Source organism: Rhamphochromis longiceps, linkage group LG14 (genome assembly GCF_057381845.1).
Source record: "Rhamphochromis longiceps isolate RC_006_pf linkage group LG14, R_longiceps_female_GT1.1, whole genome shotgun sequence".
NCBI lineage: Eukaryota > Metazoa > Chordata > Actinopteri > Cichliformes > Cichlidae > Rhamphochromis > Rhamphochromis longiceps.
Window position 1 is genome coordinate 39,286,885 of NC_140570.1, and position 21,676 is coordinate 39,308,560.

Genomic DNA, 21,676 nt, shown 5'->3' on the forward strand with positions numbered 1-21,676 from the left:
TGAGGAACACCTTCAGGAGGGTGAACACCAGGAAGGCAGCAGGACCAGATGCAATCCCTGGCCGGGTCCTTAGAGCCTGCGCTGATCAACTAGCACCGGTGTTCACGGAGATCTTCAACCTCTCCCTGGCCCAAGCTGTGGTTCCCACGTGCTTCAAACGGTCCATTATTGTCCCTGTTCCAAAGAAACAACAGCCCGCTTGCCACAATGACTACCGTCCAGTAGCACTGACTTCAATTGTGATGAAGTGTTTTGAAAGACTGATGAGAGATCACATCACTTCTTCACTTCATCCCACCATCGACTCACTTCAGTTTGCTTACCGGACTAATCGTTCCACAGACGATGCCATATCTCACCTGCTCCACACATCCCTGAGTCACCTGGACACTGGCAGAGGGAATTATGTTAGGATGCTGTTCGTGGACTACAGTTCAGCATTCAACACAATAATTCCCTCTAAGCTTTTCACCAAGTTGACGGATCTAGGACTCAGCTCATCACTGTGTCAGTGGAGGAGATTAGGAACCTGGAGACCTGGTGCCAGGAGGATAACCTCCTCCTAAACATCAGCAAGACTAAGGAGCTGATCGTGGACTTCACTACAAAGCAGGCGAGGAATTACAAACCCCTCATCATCAGTGGCACGCCAGTGGAGAGAGTGGACAGTTTCCGATACCTGGGTGTCCACATCACTCAGGACCTGTCATGGTCCTGTCACATCAACACCCTGGTTAAGAAAGCCCGTCAGCGTCTCTTCTTCCTCAGAAGACTTAGAGACTTCCATCTGCCACTGAAGGTGCTCAAGAACTTCTACTCCTGCACCATCGAGAGCGTCCTGACGTCAAACATCTGCACCTGGTTTGGGAACAGCACCAAGCAGGACAGACGAGATCTGCAAAGGGTGGTGCGCTCGGCAGAACGCATCATTCAATCAGAGCTCCCTGACCTGCTGTCCATCTACACCAAGCGGTGCAAGTCCAAAGCTAGGAAGATTATGATGGACCTCTCCCATCCCAACAATGGACTCTTCTCACTGTTGAGGTCTGGGAAGCGCTTCCGCTCCCTTAAGGCCAAAACAGAGAGAATGAGGAGGAGCTTCTTCCCCCAGGCTATTCGGGCCCTGAACCAGGTGTAGGACTGGACTCTCCCAAACACGTCACTATAAGACTGGACTCTCACACACGTCACCACACGCACCACCACACATTTCCTATAATCCTATAATTCCTATAATTTATAATCCTTATCTTTATAATCTCTTCTGCTATTTGCACATTCTTTACTGTAAATTCCTAAGTTAATTCCTAAGTTAATTTGTAAATTTTTGTAGTAAATATTGTAAAACTTTTCTTCTGTCATTTAATGGTCGGGCATTGTACAGCTACAAGCATTTCACCCCCATGTCATACTGTGTATGGTTGTGTGTGTGTGACAAATAAAATTTGAATTTGAATTTGAATTTGATATAAAAAAAAATAGCTTAAATGATTTCTAAACTTTGTATAACTGCTGTTGTTCTGAATTCATTGATGTTGTTTGGAAAGTGAGAGGCTGGTCGGCTATGATGTGAGGCTACTTTACAGAAGGATGTAAAATGGGGTTACATCACAAACATCTTGCCTATGTGAGTTTTGTTCAAACATGTTTTCATTGAACACACCTGGAAACTGTATACACATAACATTTTATGGAAGCATGGTCAGCTCTAACAGGAAGTGAGTGTTTCTGTGCTTCCCTCATTAGCTGATGAAAACTGTCACACGTGGCTGCAGCTGTTTTTTTTCCAATGCTTCAATGCTGCTTCTTCCTGCTTTCATTCATTTTCCAGATGTGTAAAAAGCTCATCTCAAAAACTATCTGTCGCATAATATGAGGTGAGAGTGGAGACCTAGGGGTTACACAGTGCTCTGTAGTTCTATTTTTCCAGCACCAACGCTCCGGTAAAACAACATTTTATTCAGATTTTCTTCCTCCCCAGTGACTGAAACGTGATCGTTCTCTTGTCATAATATAGTACATCTGGGACTGTACAGTCTAAACACACTATGCCTCCATGGACTGTGAACAAGGTACAGCCAAACAAATTGCAAAATGTCTCAGCCAGAACAAACTGCCACCCTTTGGCCAAGGGAATTGAAAATCACCTCTGTAAAACAAACTGCAGGCGGAGATCATTCGTCAGACCTACTGTTAGTCTTCTAAACCAGAACCTTATAACATTTCACTTTATCTGACAGCTCTTTCTGGGTTTGTGCCACATCTTGGACTAAAGAATTCCTCTCGCCCTTCCTGCAGTATTGTTTCTGTCACGACGGACGTGGGGAAACTCATTGTCGAGGTTTAACAAAATCCAGGCCTCTATGATCTGCAGTCTCGTTTTCTTTGGATGATATTAGAAATGGCATGGACTGAGGAACCGGAGCTGAAGATGTTGACTCACCCAGGTGAGGAATCAAGTGAAATGACACACAAAAGGCTCCTGAATTCAGGGCAGCCACTTCACTTTTCACTTTACATTCTGAACAAACACCGCAGGCTGATGTGTTGCTCTGAAGCACGGCTTGTATGTGCCTGAGGCGTGAAATGACATATCATATGGTGATGTGTTTTAGACTGGAGAGTGTAGGGGAGAGTGAGGTAAGTTGAGCCAGTGGGTAAGTTAATCTACCGCCAGTATCTTGGCAAGCATGCGCAGTTTTTGTCATGAGACTCTAAAATGAGTTTGCATTCTATATTTGCATCTTGCTGTGGAAGAAGTATCAAAGCAGAAAGTGTAATCATCTTCACATCAGACTTTCTTTTATCATTTTGTCTTTAATTCCTTACACAACTGGTGTTATATTTTATGCATATAGTGCAGTAATTCGACACAGAACTGGTCAGAGGTTAAATACACTCAGCCTCTGGGCAATCACTTTTGATCACAAGTCATTTGTAAAGTTTTCCCAGCAGGAGGTAACCTGTCCCCCAACAATGATGCACTGACTGTAAGCATTCTCAGACAGATTGGCGAACCTTTGCTAATAATTGACATCTAATCTATAACCAGGGGTGCACATACGTGGTCTGCAGGTCCGCATTTGCTGTCAAAATAAAAGACGCGCACCAGATAAGAAGTTTGCATACATACGATTTTCTGACAGACATTTGTTCAGAACTCTTAGAGATGCCGACGAAGCAAGCTCCTTTAAGCAATTACTTTGGTGTTCCTCCACCTCCGAAGAAATGTCAGAAGGAGTCCGAACCGCAAAAGAAGCGCGTATTCTCGGAAGTGCTGGCTTTACATTTCTTATATTTACTGGTGTTTATAAATGCATAGCATAGCATGAACCTTTTACTTTTCATTATAATGTTACGATTCTTTATTTCATTATAATTTACTGCAATTTACAATCTTCCCAATAAAAAACACCCAAATCCAAAACAGCACAACCTTAAGTATGAACCTTGTCACAGAGAGAGCTTCATCTCACCCGCTGAACTTGGAACTACTTTGGACTGCAGCAGATATTTAAAACACGACACACACACAGCTTGATGCAGACAGTAATGCTCCACATGCAAAGGCTAACACAGTCACATGCATGCTAATGTGACCCGAGTTATGAGTACTGATCAGCACTAACATTTTTAAACTCCTCCCTGTATGACACGGCCAAATCAGCTCACCTTGGAGGAGTCCAGAAGGCATTTTGGTCAGATGCCTGAAGACCCTCGACTGGCTCCTTTCAAACCACGGCCTCAGACTTGGAACCAAAACATAATAAATTTTCTTGAGTTGAAAAATAGAATCCAAAAGTCAATAACAACACAAAACCCTGAGATGATGACAGACCGGATCAGAAGCTTTCCTTTTTGTCTGTTCTTTTTTCCTCCCCATCGTTCCACAACAAAGCCTCCATGACAAAAATCAGCACATCCAGCAATTGTGCATTTCCGCTATTCAAATCCTATATGTGCAGTACATCTCCCACACAAAAGCTCAAAATGTAGTCTTATCTCCCCACTGAGCAGATGAATAAAATGACCTCCATTTGCTTCACATTTAGCATTTCAGCCCTGAATCCAGCTGTGTAAATCATCCCCACAAATCGAGGCCTTGCCAGAAGCCTGCCTGAACTGCTCTGACTGCTGTTCACCACCTTTGAGATTCATTTATGTGCAACATGTAGACCATAGAATCATTTCTCATTTGAGTCATGTGGGCCTTATCTGCAGTTTTTAGCTAGTAATCGCGTTTCATGCTAATTAGGAGCTGATTGGACGAGCAGAGACGACTCTAATTGCTTGTTATCCCCCGTTTTGTGAAGCTGTCATCTTAGGTGAGAGGTGGCTGTGTGCTGACAGGGCTCATGCACGCACATGTATTCAAAAGCGCACACAGAGGCTTTCTGTGGATGATCATTGCTCTCCCTGATATTACAAAAAGCGATGACAGGCAGTCATGCTGTTACACACCGCTGAGCTATATTTTTAGTCTTATTAAATGCTGCAGTTAAAGACACAGTTGACTCTTTGGCAAACACGTTCACCAGGCGCTGCTCTGCAAAGTGCTTCCATCTTGTAATTACCACCGAGATTATTCTTCCGTGGCTGTTGTACTCCTCGTTGCCCACATCGATTTTCTCTCCATCCCGCTGAAGGAAACGTCCTCTCTCCTTATTGGCACTGAAACTTTGTTCATTCAGCACATTATAAGGTTGATATTTCTATTAACACTTGGCCCTGAAAGGATCAAACATCATCGCCGGTGTCGCATTCTGAAAAGAGCGTGCGGTTCAGCGAAAGATGAGGGTTAAATAAGAAGTTGGTGGTTGTTAAAGACTTGTCTTATTTGTAAATGATCCGTTTCATCAATCAATCAAAGATGCACTACCTCCTGCAAACTTGCAGGCTACATGATTGTGAGTGGTAAGGAGCAAATCGGTGAAGGTGAAAAACATCTGTAAAAAGCTACGTTTAAAAATGCAAAAAAGGAATTTTTATAGCAACCCAGCTCTGCACAGCAAGAAGAGCTTAGCAAAAAAACAAGAAATGTTTTGCTTAACAGCAGGCAGGAGTAGGATCGTGTGGTTTCAACCCTCTAGAAATTTGTACTCGGTCAGCAATATTCTCATGGTCCAGAGTCGGGTGGCTCCATGTTTGTGTTTTTTGATTATTAATATTCTTCAGTTTAGTTAGTTTCTGTTTTTCTTTAATAATTTTTAGGTTTTGTTATTGTGTTAGTGTGTCCTGGTCAAGTCTGCGTCCACGTGCCGGTCTTGTGTTTCCTGTTTTACTTTGATAGTCTCGTGTCCTGTGTTCAGTGTTTTGCTTCCTCCCCGTCTCGTTATGTCAGATTAGTCCCAGCTGATTTTCCTTCCTGTTTCCCATTCCTCCATGTTTTTTCCTGCCCTTTGTCGCATCGTTACACCCCGTGTATGAGTCCTGCGTTTGGGTCCTACATCCAGCCAGACACACAGCAAAACATGACAAATATTTTCTAACAACAAAGGTTTACCAAAAAAGCCAACTCCATAAATGATATATAGCAATAAACAATCAGCAATAAATAAAAAGATAAAATAAAAGAAGAAATGATAATAACAAAAAAATCCATGAGATTAGGAGTTAGATGGGCTGGTGGGGTCATACGTTAGATTTTACTCTGATTTCCAAACGACGTCGAGATATAGAGAACACCTTTGACTCCTTAAGCTCAGTTACAGACATTTGAAAAGAATCTAAGAATCCTGAAGTTAAATTTAGATGGAGTCCAACCACAAGGTTCCAAAAACACAAATCCAATTCATATTCACCATGATGGTTTTTGATTATGAGCCATAATGTTGTAATCATTCCAAAGTAAACTTACTACCACATGATGTGATGGTAAACATGCCTGTTTTAATAAATACATGTTTTATTATGATAAAAGCACTACTGCACCCACCGAGAAAAACGCTTTTTTAAAACCTTGTTTTGAGTAAATTAAAAAATGTTGGTCAAAAATGTAATTTTGACTGATAATTCTCTAAAGCTGCTTTTTGTTTCTGCAAAAATGTAGATAATGTTGTAGAAGTACCCATTACTCAATAAACACTTTATAATAAGCATAACTTTACATTGTAATTTATTTCAAGTCACACTGAATTCAGCATCATGTTTATTTTGTTGTCCCCATTTGTGTCAATAATGACGATTATGGGCTATTAGTCGCATTACTGTCAACCTCGAGTACTCAAAATGTCAAGATGCTAATGGCAACAGACTTGGTGCTTCATGACAGCAGTTAAATAACTGATGGGTGACATCATGGAGGCTCATCCATATACTTTACATCACAGGTGACGACGCATAAAACTTACAGTAACTTGATCACGGAGTTCCAGAAGTGTCTTAAATTGAACTAGTAAAAATGTGATTAACTCATTTTTAAAAATGTTTTATTTTGTACAGAGAGGTCACTTTAATTTAGCACAGTGTACATTCTTCTCTACTGTATTAGGCATTACTTTACCCTTGTGTTACTGTGAGGAAGCCAATAGGACTATCCCCTATAAAAAAGGACTTAGCGACAGCGGGGAGGAAGACAGCCTTGTCAGATCCAAGCTCAGTAAGGGGAGCCATCTACAGTTGGGCATTAGATAAATGAGGGCTTAGAGACACAAAGACAGAGTGTAACCTATAGGAAAGAACAGACAAAATGTAATGATATCCAGCAGTGGCACATACGCACATGTGGAGTCAAAAGTAGCAAGTGTAGAAGAAAAGCTCAGTACATCCCCACCAGCCTGAGCATATAGCAGCATAAGTAAGCAGGGAAGGTTCTGGATCACTCGGTCTAGCCTTAAGTGTAAGCTTTATCAGAAAGGAGTGAAGCTTAATCTTAAAAGGAAAGAGGGTGTCTGTCATCTGAACCTAAACTCTGCTGGTTCCACAAGAGAGGAGCCTGAGAGCTGAAGGTGCTGCTTCCTATTATACGTACGAAACTCTACGAACCACAAGTAAGCCTGCAGCCTGAGAGGGAGGAGAGTGTAGTACTAGTAATTTACTTTACCCCTAAACATTTGACATCAGCAACATGCTGTGAGCATGCTTCCCACCTGCTCTGCTTTATAATTCTCATTAAAAACAGCCATCCTGAACCGTGATAGCCTAAAACATCTGTGTGTCTGTGTGTTTTTGTCCTTCTGTCAATCACACCATGCTTCACTCAGGGAGCATTCAGCGGGAAGATGTTTCTCAGCAGTTTGCAGTGATTTTCTGGCTGAATGTAATGTTTTCGTCTCAGTGATGTGACGTGTGCTGAAAGTCAGGTCAATCTGCAGCACATATGTGTGTTTGTATTGATACCTTGGTGGGGACCAAAAACTGAAGGTATAACTATACCTGTGGGGACCAACTGCCCTTATGGGGATCAAAATCCTGGTCACCAGAAGTTTGAAGGCATTTTTCACACTCAAAATGTTGTTTTAGTCTCAGGGTCAGGGTTAGGCATTCATTTTTGATGGTTAGGGTTAGAGGAAGCATTATGTCAATCAGATGTCTCCACAAGATATGAATACCTGACATCTGTGTGTGTGAGTGTTGGGATGAAACTTGAAAAGAAAAAAAAAACTAATGTAAAGCACCAGCAGATTAGCAACAATCTCACAACATAGGTACTACTTTTCTTCACAAAACACCAACTGCATACTGCTACTCTGCAAAACAAGTGGAAAAATTCCTGCATGCGAAAGATCTCAGACCACTCTGCTGCTAAACCTATGATGAGGTTACAGAGATAAAGAGTAGCTGAATTGTTCTCCTCATTTTCAGAGTTTCATTGTCTCATCTTCAATGTCGCTATGTTCTGCACCTGTCATAATGCTGAGGTGAGGGTGTAAAAAACAAGGTAAACCCCGGGAAGAGCATTTAGGGATTACTACGAGAGCCTAACTAGTTCCCACTTTGATTACTCTAACATTCTGGCGAGTAGTGAAAGATGAGCTGGTTATTTTAAGATGAGTGGAGGCTCCAAATCAAGACTCGTAGAGTATTCCCAGGCTGGGGAAGAGCCAGGTTAGAAACCCCACATCCAGATACCGTGACAGCACCAAGCATGAGACAAGACTTTATAATTCATCATCCATTTCTTCAGTTTCTAAAGCCAATTATGACAAATTAGACACAAGGTTATAAACCCTGATGATATCTCAAAGACAAAGGGACCAGTTTGCCCTGGGGTCCTATGGAGGTAGGTCTGGGTTGGGCTTAAGGGCAAGCATGTGGTGGCCGGGCCCCAATCTGCTACATGGCGAGACTGTGTGTGCCCACCACTCTGGATGTTTATTCTGTTTATTTCCACTTGAGAAGATCAGTATTCATTCTCATTTAGGTCTGCTTCAGTTACTACCAGCCCCTGAAAGAAAATCCTTTTTTGGCTAGTCTCTATATTTGTCTGCCAGTGGGTTTATCAGATGTAATTGATTTAAACAGGTGCTTGCTACAGCTGGGAACTATAACTCTGAACCAGAAAATAAATGAGCCGATGAAGGAAAAAGTTGCAAAGGAGGAGAAAATATGGCTGCTACCGACGTACGAGTAATCAGTAAAATGTGTTTATTAATCGAAGCACCCATAACCCCTAACCCGTACTGCAAAGACAGTTAAGCAGGCATTATCTGCAGACATTTAATAGTTATACGTTCGGTTGCTCCTTTGTTTTATTTCCTATCATTTTATTTCACCTTTATTTACACAGGCAGTCCCATTGAGACACAGTGTCTCGTTTACAAGAGCAACAACATGTTGTAGCTCTATAGTCATTTAAAGTCATGTAATGTGCCCTCGTTTCACCGAGCATATGGATGCTTACACTGGCGATTAGCTCCCATGCTCGTTTCTGCCCGTTAGCAGAATACACGCTAACCTGTCTTCACCATGCATGAGGTGTGCAGCGAGGGTTAAATGGTGCTGCGGCTAACACTGAGCTTGTGTTTCACTGGAGTGGCATCATCTGTAAATAAAGAAAGTAACAGCTCAGAGGAGAGTTCAATTATCACTCACTGCCTGACATGGAGAAGAGGTGAGTGTGTCAGCTGTCTGTCTGCAGCCTGTCAAAACTCACCACTCTGTGTGTGTGTGTGTGTGTGTGTGTGTGTGTGTGTGTGTGTGTGTGTGTGTGTGTGTGTGTGTGACCTCATATCTCAATATCAAAGGCTGCAGCCATCTGACACTGAGCTGTCTGCCAGCATCAGCACTCTGCAGGCCTGACATCTCCTCCTTGTGTGTGTGTGTGTGTGAGGATGTGTGTATCGATCCTGCTGTTTGTCTTTTCCTGAGAAGGTTTTTTCTCCTTGGTGCATATTGCACATGCACACACTAACAGAGAGCTATCTCTTGTTCAGCTTTTTGTTCAGCTTTCTTAGTTCTTAACTGTTTTGTGTTGTGACAGCTGTGTGTTACAGCTCTGCTCCACAGTGTCATAATAGGTTGAAATGATGGGGCTCTAAAGCAATATGATAAAAGAAGGAAATGTAAGCAGAGGGAAAATAAACACCTATTTTGAAACATATTTTCCATCCTTTGTCTTCTACTTAAGGGCATCGTGGCGGCGCAGTCGTTGCCTCACAGTAACAAGGTCCTGAGTTTGACTCCACCATGTGACGGGGCCTTTTTCTGTGGAGATGTGTGGGAACTCTGGCTTCTTCCCACAGTCCACAGACATGAATTAGCAGGGTTAGATGTAAAGGGTTGCCTGTCTCTGTGTCAGATTGTTGTTGTCCAGGGTGTAACCCACCTCTCGCCGTGTGGTAGCCGAGATAGTGAGAGCTCCATCCGAGCCTCAGTCTTCAGCTTCCAGACTCTGGGGTCCAGCCTAAATCCTAAACAGCTGGAATTTCATTTTGCCACTGTGGGATATCAGAGCGTAATCGTCAAATACATGATTTATTGAGTTTGAGAAATAATCATTCCTTCCAGATGATTTCTCCTTATTGAAATACTGTTATCTGTCTCCAACCTGTCCATCAGAGCTGGCTCTTCATTAGGAGGGAGGAGCAGGGAAGGTCAGTTTCCTGTTTTTGAAACATCGAATGATTCTAACAATAATTTTATTAGCAAGACGACTTTTATTTTCAGGACTATCACAAAAAATGTCCCCACTTTATTTGTCAAGATTGTGAAAAATCGCTTGTGCATTAATTTCGATTAGACTGAATTACTGCAGTGCTGTCTTTGCTAGACTTCCTAAAAAAGATGATCCGTATTCTGCAGCTCACTCAGAAGGAGCGTTATTGGAATAACAAAGAGCACATCAGTCCAGTTTTAGCTGCACTTGGTCCAAGTATTGTACAAAACTGATTTTACAATATTCTTCTATAAAAATCGTAAATGTTCTTGGAGCACCTCATATTTGTCACATTGCAGCTCGCACTCTTAGATCCTCCACTGTCAGTGACACTAGACACGAAACAGAGAAAACTTTAATGTTTTTGTCTTTTATGCTCCCAAACTTTGGAAAACACTGTGGTTTCTGTTTAATAACAGAACTAAACGTGATCTGAGAGAGCTGTGGTGCTTCTCACTCCTCTGCACAGCTGTAATTATCAGCAGGTTCAGACACATTCAGTAATCGTGCAGATCTGGAGTAAATGCACAATTTCTTAATATCATCGTCCTTCCAAGTTTGTTTACTTTCTTCACATTTACCTCAGCCTCTGTCTTTGCTGCCTTTTACATGTTTTTACATATTTCATGTAAAAATGTACCAAGGTTTGCTTCTTTCTTTATATATTTGAATATATAAGGTTTTTGCTCAGACCTGTGCAGTTCTTTGAAGCTTTATTTGTGATATTGAGCTGTTAAACAAAGACTAATGTACATGCTCCCTTGTCAGGCTGTGGGAGGTCTTTGTAGGAGGGGTCCTGTCCTGTTAGGTCTGCAGCTGACTCCACATCGCACACTGGTCTAAATAATAAAAGTATATAAATACTAAGCAGTGGTTTGTGATTGGACACGAGGAGGTAAAAAGGAAGAGAATCGAAAAAATAAAATCTTTGTGAGCTTTTTTGGGCCCCTCTGGTTTTGACCTGGTTCTGTGTAAACACTGATTCTGGTGGCTTGATATGGAACTTTTTCCCTTCTCCTTTTCCTTGTCTTGACTCACCCGCCTCTTTAGGATGAACTCATATATATTTGTCGTTGTGATTTTCCTGAATTAATCGCTTTTTTAAAAATTTCATTTTTGTATTCGGGATTTTTTTTTATTCATCTTCTGTCTCACAACTAAATTTACACGGAACCCAGAAAAACACAGTGGTGGTAGATCTATACAAAGGAGCTACTAAGCTACTGCTACATACTACTAAAACTACTTCCCGCAGAGTAACTGTGTATTTGTTTGCAGAGGTATCAAAGAATCACGCTGCTATATGCATTGAGTGTTTTAGCAGCTCCGCAGCAGACAGCTGGCTGACAGAGACAAGAGAACAACAAGATAAGAGAGAGGAGGTATCACCACGGCTTCACACAACACACCTGACAGCAGCTAGTGCTCTCTCACTCACTCTGACTGTCTCTCTCGCACCTACACCCACGAGTATACTTTTTTTTTTGGGGGGGGTTTATTCAATTTTCAATAAAATTTTTCAATTGAAGCTTTTTTTTCTGTCAGTGTTAGATCAGGATTAGGCACACTTACTCAGTTCATGGTATCTGGAACATCTGAGATGTGTTGGAAAAAAAAGTGAGCATATGGAAAACAAATCAGATATGATTTATTATCGTGTACCGTGTGCTCCCGCTTGATTTTTTAACCCACCCTTTGTCATTTGTAATCTTGTGGTACACTATTACTGCCTCCAGCAAAAAGAAAAAGGAGAGATTTCAGGATCCACAGTGTTCATTTATACTCTGATACCTGATAGAACATAGATAATTATTATGATCATAGCCCCAGCTTTTACAAGAACATTAAAGCATTTTATTTTTTAATTAAATGAACATTCTCACTGTCTCAGTGTCAGTTGTTGAGACACATGTTGGCCAATCAGAACAGCAATGCTGTCACAGTCTGTGACCCGGTGTTTCGTGTTTTCTGACTTTTTGGACCTTGTTTAAGTCTGTTGTAGTGATTTGTGTTCCTTAGTCTTTACTTGGTATTGGTTTGTTTCCCAGTGCTTCCTACTGTAATCATTTGTATTTCCAGTTCTTAGGCTACGTTCACACTGCAGGCGAAAACGCATCAAATCCGGTTTTTTGACCCTATGCGACCCATATCATGGTCTGACAGTGTGAACGGCACAAATCCGATATTTTCAAATCCGATCTGGGTCACTTTCGTATGTGGTACTGAATCCGATACATATCTGATGTTTTAGAAAGCGACTGCTGTTTGATGGTCACTTCGCATTAAATCCGTCTTTAACGTCACTGACACAAGACAGACGCCAATTATCAGCACCGGAGAAGACATCGCGAACGCTTCCTGGTCATCCAGTGAAACTGTTGGGAAGACAACGTTGGAGAAATGTGAAAATTTCATTTGTACTGTATAATCTGTAGATTCTGACAGAAATATGCAGCTATCCTTTGAAGCACTGCTCCTCTAAAACAGCAATAAGGATCATTTTTAGGCCATATGTAAATAAAAAAATAACTTTATAACTTAAATATAAGCAAAATTGAGAAACGTAAAGTCCGAAGTCTTTATATTAAGGGCCATCGGTTGTGCGCGACGTCTTCTTTTGCGCATGCGCGCCGCTTTGAGCGTTCACACTAGAGCACGTTTGCTGTCGCATTTTATTTGCAGTGTGAACGAGCAGACAAAAAAATCGGATTTGATCAACAAATCGGAATTGAGCATCAAGACCTGCAGTGTGAACGTAGCCTAAGTTACTTTAATTTAGTTCCTTTTTGTGTCCCGCTCTTTTTGGTCTCGTCTGTTTGTTCTACCCAGCCCGTCACGTCTGCCTGGCTCTGTGTTGCATTTCCTGTTTTATTTTGGAGGTCCTTGTCTCTCGTGTATTGTGTTAAGTTTTGCTTCCATCTCGTTATGTCGGATTTGTTCCTCCTGAGTTGCCCAGCTGCCTCTACTTCCCTGATCATCCTGTTGTGTATTTATTGTGTGCGTTTGTCCCCTTTGGATTGTCTGTTCATCATCCTTCATGTATTGGATTCCATGTTTCGTGGTAGTTTTCCTAGTTTAGTTTTGTTTTAAGTTTATCCAACCTAAATTAAACAGCTTACTTTGGTTAATTCCAGTTCTGTCTTCATGGTCTGCGTTTGGGTCCAAACTCCAGCTGACAAATACAGGTTTAATGTGCCATTTGTGCCATAATGTTAATATTTAATATTAAAAGTTCAAATTTCAACACGACTAAATGGTCCTAATTTAAATAAAAAAAATAACTCAATAAATATTCCACTGGTAGATTCCTACATATCAAACCTGTAAACAGTTTGTGTGTGACAGCGCGTCACCCTATTTTACCCTCTTTTAAAATGTCCATGCAGGGGGACAACAGTGGTCGTTTACTGACATCAGCAGCAGATTTTCCAGATTGAGAGTTAACAATATTTGAAAATGACTTGACTCTGTAACATGTGACAGTCAGAGTCACACCATCATGCAAAGCCAATGAGCAGTATTTCATTTCTTCACAGATTCCCTTCACACTAAGGGTTTCTGATCTGTCAGACAGCAGCCAGTGCACAGCTGCAGTTCAACAAACAACCAGCCAAAAACTGATCTTTGAGTTTTCTGAGTGTTCCACTGCTCTGCATCTGGCTCATTCGTGTTTTATGTAGTTAACATAGTTCTGACTCTGAAACAGCTGGAACAGAACTTACCCCGAGTCCCACCAAGGAATACGTTTACCATCGTTATTTAGCAGAGGGGGGCATGTAGACGAGAAGGGGTGTGGAGGGGAATCCTAAGCCTAAACACAAGCCTTGATTTGTGACTCAGGAGTCTTTGTGTAACCAGGCAGATGCTGAGGCTGTGACCAAAACGATCCTCATGGTCTCATATTGTTTGGATCAACAGTGGACACAAGGCACGATGCTGGGGCAGTGCCATGCCATTAGTAGCCCACCCATCTGTTCAAAGCATTTCCACTTTCAAGATGAATTGGTGATTAGAATAAAACTGCATCAGAGCTGAAATGTGCTGAGAAGAGCTGCACACACATTTTACATCATTGGCTGTTTTTACCAGACCAGCAAGTCATTTTTGAGAGCACAGTTACAGGTTAGAGTAGCATAAAAGCCCTGCAAATATGAAATATTAATACTAATTTACTGATTGTTTTCAGTGAGGCTCCTTTTTCTGTTTGCCAGTGTTAAAAAGTCACAGGATGACAATCTTAGTCTGCTTCGGTCAAGAAATGTTCAGTTAAATTGGTCACTGCACATGTGGGTTTCTGCTGCAGCTCCCAGGGATTAGAGCAAGAAATAATTAGTGTTTCTGCATCAGTTTGTATCTAAAGAGTGAGACTCACAAATATGCAAATAGGAAAGTCACTGTGTAGCATTTATTTTCATGGGATGTGTAGCTGGGAATATGAATCCACCACACAGACATTTATATTCAATTCACAAATCGTTGATCAAAACTGTGAGAATAATTTCATGTCACAAACATTTGTTGATATTTGTAAGTCTTGGAAAACAAACGTACGTGATATTAACACAAAACCACAAAGTGCATGGGTAAAATAAATGTACTGTAATCTATTCAGTTCAGTTCAACTTTTGCTGAGAAGATCAAACGGAGGATGCAGCACTCCAAGCGTAATTCCACTGTTCATATTACAGGACAGTGAGTATGAGGTTATTTCCTGTGCAGTCGATCAGTAACAGAGAAACCGAATGTCTTTAATGGAACTGAGAAATGAATAGCAGAATAAAAATAATAGTTTCAGTTCTCAAACAGATTAAGTTGATTCTGCAGATTACAACAGAAACAGGACCACAAAAGGTTGATTCTGTTCATCTGGATGTAGCGTTTACGTCCAGATGAACAAATCAACCTTTTGGGATTGACTCACCTGGATGATGTTTCTGCATCAAGAAAACAGAAATGAGCTCTCACTGAGTGCAACTCACCCCGACGGCCAAAGGTTACACTAAAACTTTGATATTTTTTGGTGTTTTTAATGCAACATGCTGACAATTTACCTTCAACCTACAGTGGGACCTTGTAGCATTACATACGGTGTATTTGTTTTTATCTTTATACATATTAAAGCACATTGGCTGAAATCTTTGGCTTCTGTAAGCTGTCAAAACCTTTGGTGTGACCTTGACCCAATTTCCATCAAAATTAAATCAGTTTGAGCTTTATTTGGTGTCTGCTATCACCAAGAATTGAAAATAATATCTTGAAACCTGTGAACCAGACTGCTAACAAACAGCCCAAAAAAAATGGAGCCAATTGGATATTCTCTCTCTTATGCAGAGGGTTGTTAAGGCTTGCTATGCTAATGAAGGCTACTCTGTGTGAAGTCTTGGATGTGGAAATAAAAAGAAAATCCCAAACTCCATCTAATAAACAGTTGAGTTTGTTGGGAGAAAGAAAAACATGGATTCAACCATTTTAAAACCCTTTTTTTACCTGATAAATTTGCATATACAAATGTCTTAATGGCCACTGAAGCTTTGAACTCTACGCAAAATGAAAAAAGCCCAAAATATTGACTTTAACTCATTTTCATGTCAATTAAATGTCAGATTTACGTGACTGGTATACATTCAGTTTAGATGTTTTTGTCGTGGGTGTGGTGACCCAGTGTTTATGTTTGGACTATTTAACATGCTTTGATTTAGAGCTTTCCAGGGTTTAGTCTTTGGTGTTTTCAGCTTCCTGAGTTCTTTAATTCTTTTGTGATTCCCAGTTCTTAGGTTTTGTTCCTTTGCCGTCCATGTTTTGTGCATCAGGCATGAAGTGTAGGTTCTGTTCTGTCTCCATGTTTAGTCATCTGTATTCTCTGTCTGCCATGTCTGCGTCCCCGTGTGTTATATTCTAGTCTCTAGTTTTCTGTGCCTTGCCTGAGTTCCATGTTTAGTTACTCTTGTCTCCATGTTTCATGTTCCCTCTGATTCCCCGTGACAGTCATGTCTCCTTGTCACAGTATCAAGGCTGCATCTTTGTCTAAGGTCTTTATTTTGATAGTTCCTTGTTCTGTATTCAGTGTATTCATGTTTGCTTCCTCCCCATCTCGTTATGTCAGATTAGTCCCAGCTGTGTTTCCCTCCTGTTTCCCTCGTTACTCCCGTATGTGTTGTTGTGTCGTACACCCTCACTGCTGTGTGTTTTCCTTGTTCTCAGTTCCAGGTTTGTTTTCTTGTTGTCTGGTTTGAGTTTCTAGACTTTGGTATTTGAATAATATATATTTCAGTTTACTCAAAATTATTGTGTCATGTTTACTGAGTATACAAATATAATAATAAAGTACAGTTTACATTTTGTCCAATACTCTACGCAAAATTAATACTTACATTTTTTTCATTGTTTTGTTGCTTATAACTTTCACAGTGACTCAAAGTGAAGTCAGACTGATGTCTCCTGCTGTCACCACTTCTGTAGTATTTTAAAGAGGGAGTGACGGAGGCCACACCCTCCATACCTGACAAAGAAAATCACAGGAATGTTTTTTAAATTAATTTACTGACAGTTGACTGCATTTTTATTGAAAAATGACAAAATTCTTATGTATTATTAATAATAAGTGTAACAATCGATGATATTGGGGCAAAGCATTTAGTCACACAAACGTGCACAAACACACACTCAGACACTCACACGTATTCTCTGGTGTCCGGTTAGTAGTTTATAGCTGAGTTTTACATCTCCTGTCTGCAGGGGAGGTCACCTTTAAGATAGCAATTTAAAAGCTTTTTACATTTGTACAAGACAATACACACACACACACACACACACACACACACACACACACACACACACACACACACACACACACACACACACACATATATACTATACGTCTATACACACAAACACTTTAATGCCCACCCAGTCAGAGATAGAGGCACTGATAGAAAGAGACAGCAATGGATTGTTCTCAGCTCTCACTTCAGTTCATCGGTGTGTGTGTGATGAAATGGGGGGTGTGGAAACTAGAGCTGTCACTTGTCCGATAACAATGTTAAAGCGTGGAAGTGTGGCTATTGCACACAGAACACACACACACACACACACACACACACACACACACACACGGCCTCCTGACAGAAAAGGTGACTTTTATCCAAAAACGACAGGAAGAAGCAGAGAGAAAGAAGAAGAAAAGAGAGAAGCAGTGACGCCAGCTGAGGAAGTCAAAGAAACAAACGGGAAGTGACCCGACAAATGATGAGCTGGGCACCGGGAGAATGTGGGTGTCTCTGTGGGCACTTGTCATATGTGATTGACAAGGCTTGCCAAGCAGATAAGAGTAAAGTGACAGATAATAAAAAGTAATAAAGGATGGATGGGTGGATGAATCAGCGAACGGATGAGAGGCAGAGCAGAGAGGTACAGGGCAGGATGGACAGAGTTCAGAAAGATGATGCACAATGATAACACTAAACACTGTTGTGTGGAGAATAAGGGTGGACTCTCCGTCAGGATGCTTAAATTGGTCATATTTGAATGACTGAGCAGAGGAGAAGTTAATTAGCTAACACTAATAAGGTTGGTTTAGTATGCTAGTCCGTCATGCTTGTTTTCAAGGCCATGTTTAAAACACCAGTTGACCAAATATGAATTTCACTGGACTTGTCATGGAAACTGCAGAAAATTCACAGTCAGAGACAAATAATATTTAAATGCCACACAGAAACCTGTGATTTAGATGAATTGTTTTACTATCTCAAGCATGTGAATAACTTTTATATTTAAAAGAAAAACTCAGGGAAAATAAAGAATATAAATGTTTCTTCTTTCACTCTCGAGATATGTTAACAAAAACTGAATTTGTTTCTTTCTTTTCAACCTAAATGTCTCTCTAGCTAAGTGTTAGTGCCAGAGCATGCGTTTAAAGCATGTTTACTAGTAGCGAATTCATAAGCACAGTTTTTAAACAGGGGCATGACCGACCCTTTCTACAGCATCTGGGTTGAGCCCTGAGCTAAAGCGGATAAAACAAAAAGGGAGCACTCGTCTTTTTTGGGCTCAATTTGTGTCTCTTCTACTGTTTCTTCCTCTTCGGTTGAATAATTTGCCCAAGGATCTCCTCTCTTGACCTGAAATAACATCAAAACGTTAAAGTCTGTAAAAGTTAAACAAGCTCATAAAGTTCTTTGACCCTAGAGAAAAAGTTTTGAGAGGAGTTTAGAGTAAAAACCAGTGCTCAAGGGTACACTGGCAGTCTTCAAATGTACTCAAAGGATCCAAAGTTAAAGATTTCTTTACACCTGCATGCCAAACACACACACACACACTATTCCTGCTATTATGCAATATTACTCAGAGATTCACAAAAGCCCTTTCTTATTCCACAGAGTACTTAAGGCAGCACAGGACATTAAAAGTGACAAAGGGCACTTAAAGCAGCTCTGGGAATAAGTCCACAAAAAGGCAATTAAAGCAGCAATGTGCAATCAAGGACAGACAGGGCAATTAAGCCTACACACTCGTGTGCCTTACCTCCTCCAAAGTTTCTATTTAAAGATGATGATCCATTATAAATTCAGGGGAAAATGCTTCAGCTGTCAGACTCACATATGTTGATTGAAAGAAAGATGTTGGTTCTGAGAGAGCAGGAAAAAACTGGGAGTGACATTTTTAACTTCACGTTGCACTTACAACATAGCAAAAAGTGTCAGAGCTGACTGACTTCAATGGTACATGGAAAGTTTTTGATACAAAAGCTTTTGAAAACAGTTTCCTACAAAGGCTCAGGTGAAGAGTTTGAATGACCTTTTGTTGGCGGAAGGTTCGAATCACTGATTCTGATCAATATCTGAGGATTTTCTTTGTTTTTCTTTGATAAGATGATCTTTCCAGTTGGTCTTTGCTAGGCTGGGGTTTTTTTGGGGGTTTTTTGTGTCCCATTTGGATCTTTAGCCATCAGAATTGTTGTCTTAAGGCCAAGAAAGATGCCAAGCGGATTTATTTTACCAAGTGGATCATCATGACCTTGCCACATTGTTCCATTTGATTGACCTTTATTATAATTATGAATTTATTTTATTTTCAGTTGCTACAAACGGGACAGACATGACTGGGGGATAGGACAGGGAGAAAGAATGTAGGCTGTTAAGTAGGGATGCAAAGGTTTGGGTCTCAAATTACCAGGTACCTGTTGGTGTTTGCTAAATAAGGTCATCCGATGCTTGCAGTCAGTTCATTTAAATTTCCTGATTATTCAAGATCTTGTATGTAAGAAGCATTTTAAATTTGATTCTGGATTTACCAAGGAGCCAATGAGGTCCCACGCTCGCTTCAGCATTTTGGATCAGCTGAAGGCTTTTCAGGGAGTTTTCAGGACGTCCTGATAATAATGAGTTCCAGTAGTCCAGCCTAGAAATGATAAATGTATGAACTAGTTTTTCAGCATCACTCTGAGACAGCATGTTTTTAATTTGGATTTTTGATTATATATAGGACTGCAACAAAGCAGTCCTATATATTTGTTTAATATGCACATTGGATGACACATACTGGTCTAAGATTCCAAAGTTATTGGAGGCCAAGGCAACATCATCCAAAGTATGTAGTTAGTCACCATTGTTTTTTTTTTTTTTTTCTCGCCTGTCCCATTTGGTTCTTTAGCCATCAGAATTGTTGTCTGAAGACCAACAAGGATACCCAATGGATTTACTTTGCCAAATGGATCATCGTGGCATTGCCGTATTGGTCCATTTGGTCGATCTTTGTTTTTATTATTTATTATATTTTATTTTCAGATGTTACAGACGGGACAGACATGAGTGAGAGATAGGAAAGGGAGAAAGAAAGAGGAAGGAAAGGAAAAACAGAAGGGGAGAGGGACAGTGAGAAAGGGGGGGAGAAAAAAAAAATCTCCTGGATCACCTGTTGAGAGAAGAATAGAAAACAAGCAAAAAAAAACAAAAAACAAAAGCAACATACTAAACACAACACCATCGCATTAATCTAGCTAAGTGTAAACAGCAGTAAATACTAAATATTCAACGTTGTTGTGCAGCACGCAGGACAGATGTGCTTCGAAGTAGCAGCCAAGAAAGGTGTAATTTGGGTCTACGAGCAGTGAACACCCGTGTGCATACGCGCGCTTGTATTCCAAAGATTTCTCCATGTAACGATCTGCTAGGGAGTGTGGGGGGGCCACAGCCCCGTCCTCCAGGGTGTGAAGCAGGTATGGAGGAGATCAAAACTCCAGACATCCAGAGGCCCCCAGAACACAAGAAACCATGGAAGACCAACAGAGGGGCAGCCGCGCCACTGTCCCAGTAAGAGCTGAGGAGAGTCCCAGATGAGGGTTCACTCAGCAGCCGCGGAGCAGAAGCCAGGGGGAGTTGCAGTGACGCGCCCGTGAGCTCCGCCGGCCGCCAGCTGTGCCTGAGTGACCGAGCCCCAGGCCGAGAGGCCGGGGGCACCCCATCCCCGAAGGGGCCCGAGCGAGCCCCAGGCTCCAGGCCCCGATAAGCGGCCGCCAAGGAGTGAGCCGGTGTGTACCTGGACGCCCACCCCCAGACACAAAGAACCACCAACGCACCGACACCTGAGGGAGTCCGCCACCGGCAGGGGAAGTGGTGGTAGGTGGAGCTAGGGCCTGAGGTGTCCCCAGAGAGGTGGCGTCTGATACCCAACCTGACATATATACACAGACATACAGGCACACACAGACACAAACATCCATTCCCCCCCTCATGCTCTCATATGCACTCACTCCACACTCAACCAACGTGGAGACAGACATAAAGAGACGCTGTACACACGATCACACTCCCCAAGCGTACTCTACAAACCGGGTCTAGGGACCCTTGCCCCTGGAGGGGGGAACTGCACCCAGACCCAGGTGGTGTTACCCTTTTCCCTGCGGTGGGGAGAGGCAGACCACCCCGACTCCGTAGCAGCAGGGAGGCCCCACACCCCAGACCGCAGTCGGACGGCCAACTCCACCTAGCCCTCCCGCTCCAGCAGGCCGCAGAGAATGGGGGTGGGAGAAGACTCCAAACCTCCCTCCACCCGCTCATTGTAGTGTTGATGCATGTGTGTTCTAAGGTGCAATTAAAACCCAGGAGGGCATGGAGCTACCTGCCAAGGAGCAGCAGGTAAGCGCATAGTCCCTCCTGATAGCCCTCAATGTCTAAGTGTATTTAAAATTGAGAGGTGGGCAACGACGCCAGGGGTGAGGTGTACACCCTGATGGTATTTTGGACTCCGTGATTGTGCCCACCCCCAAGATCCTATATGTATGTGTAATGAGAGTGTGAATAATGTGAATGTCTAAGTTGTGGGATAAAATTGAGGCAGAGGCAGCCAGAAGGGGACAGAGGGGGGGTAGCCTCCTCTGCACCCTGGTGACATACCCCTACTCCAAGGCCCTGCATGTGTGGGTGGTTGTGGTGGAGCGGGAAGAGAGAGGCAGCTGGAGATGGGGAGGGAAGGAAGGGAGGGGCAGGTAACCCATCCCTGGGGCCAGCTCCCCCGCTGACCCCAGTAGGCACTCCCACACTCCGCGACCCGCCAGGGAAAGGGGGCCCAGGCCCATCCAGACCG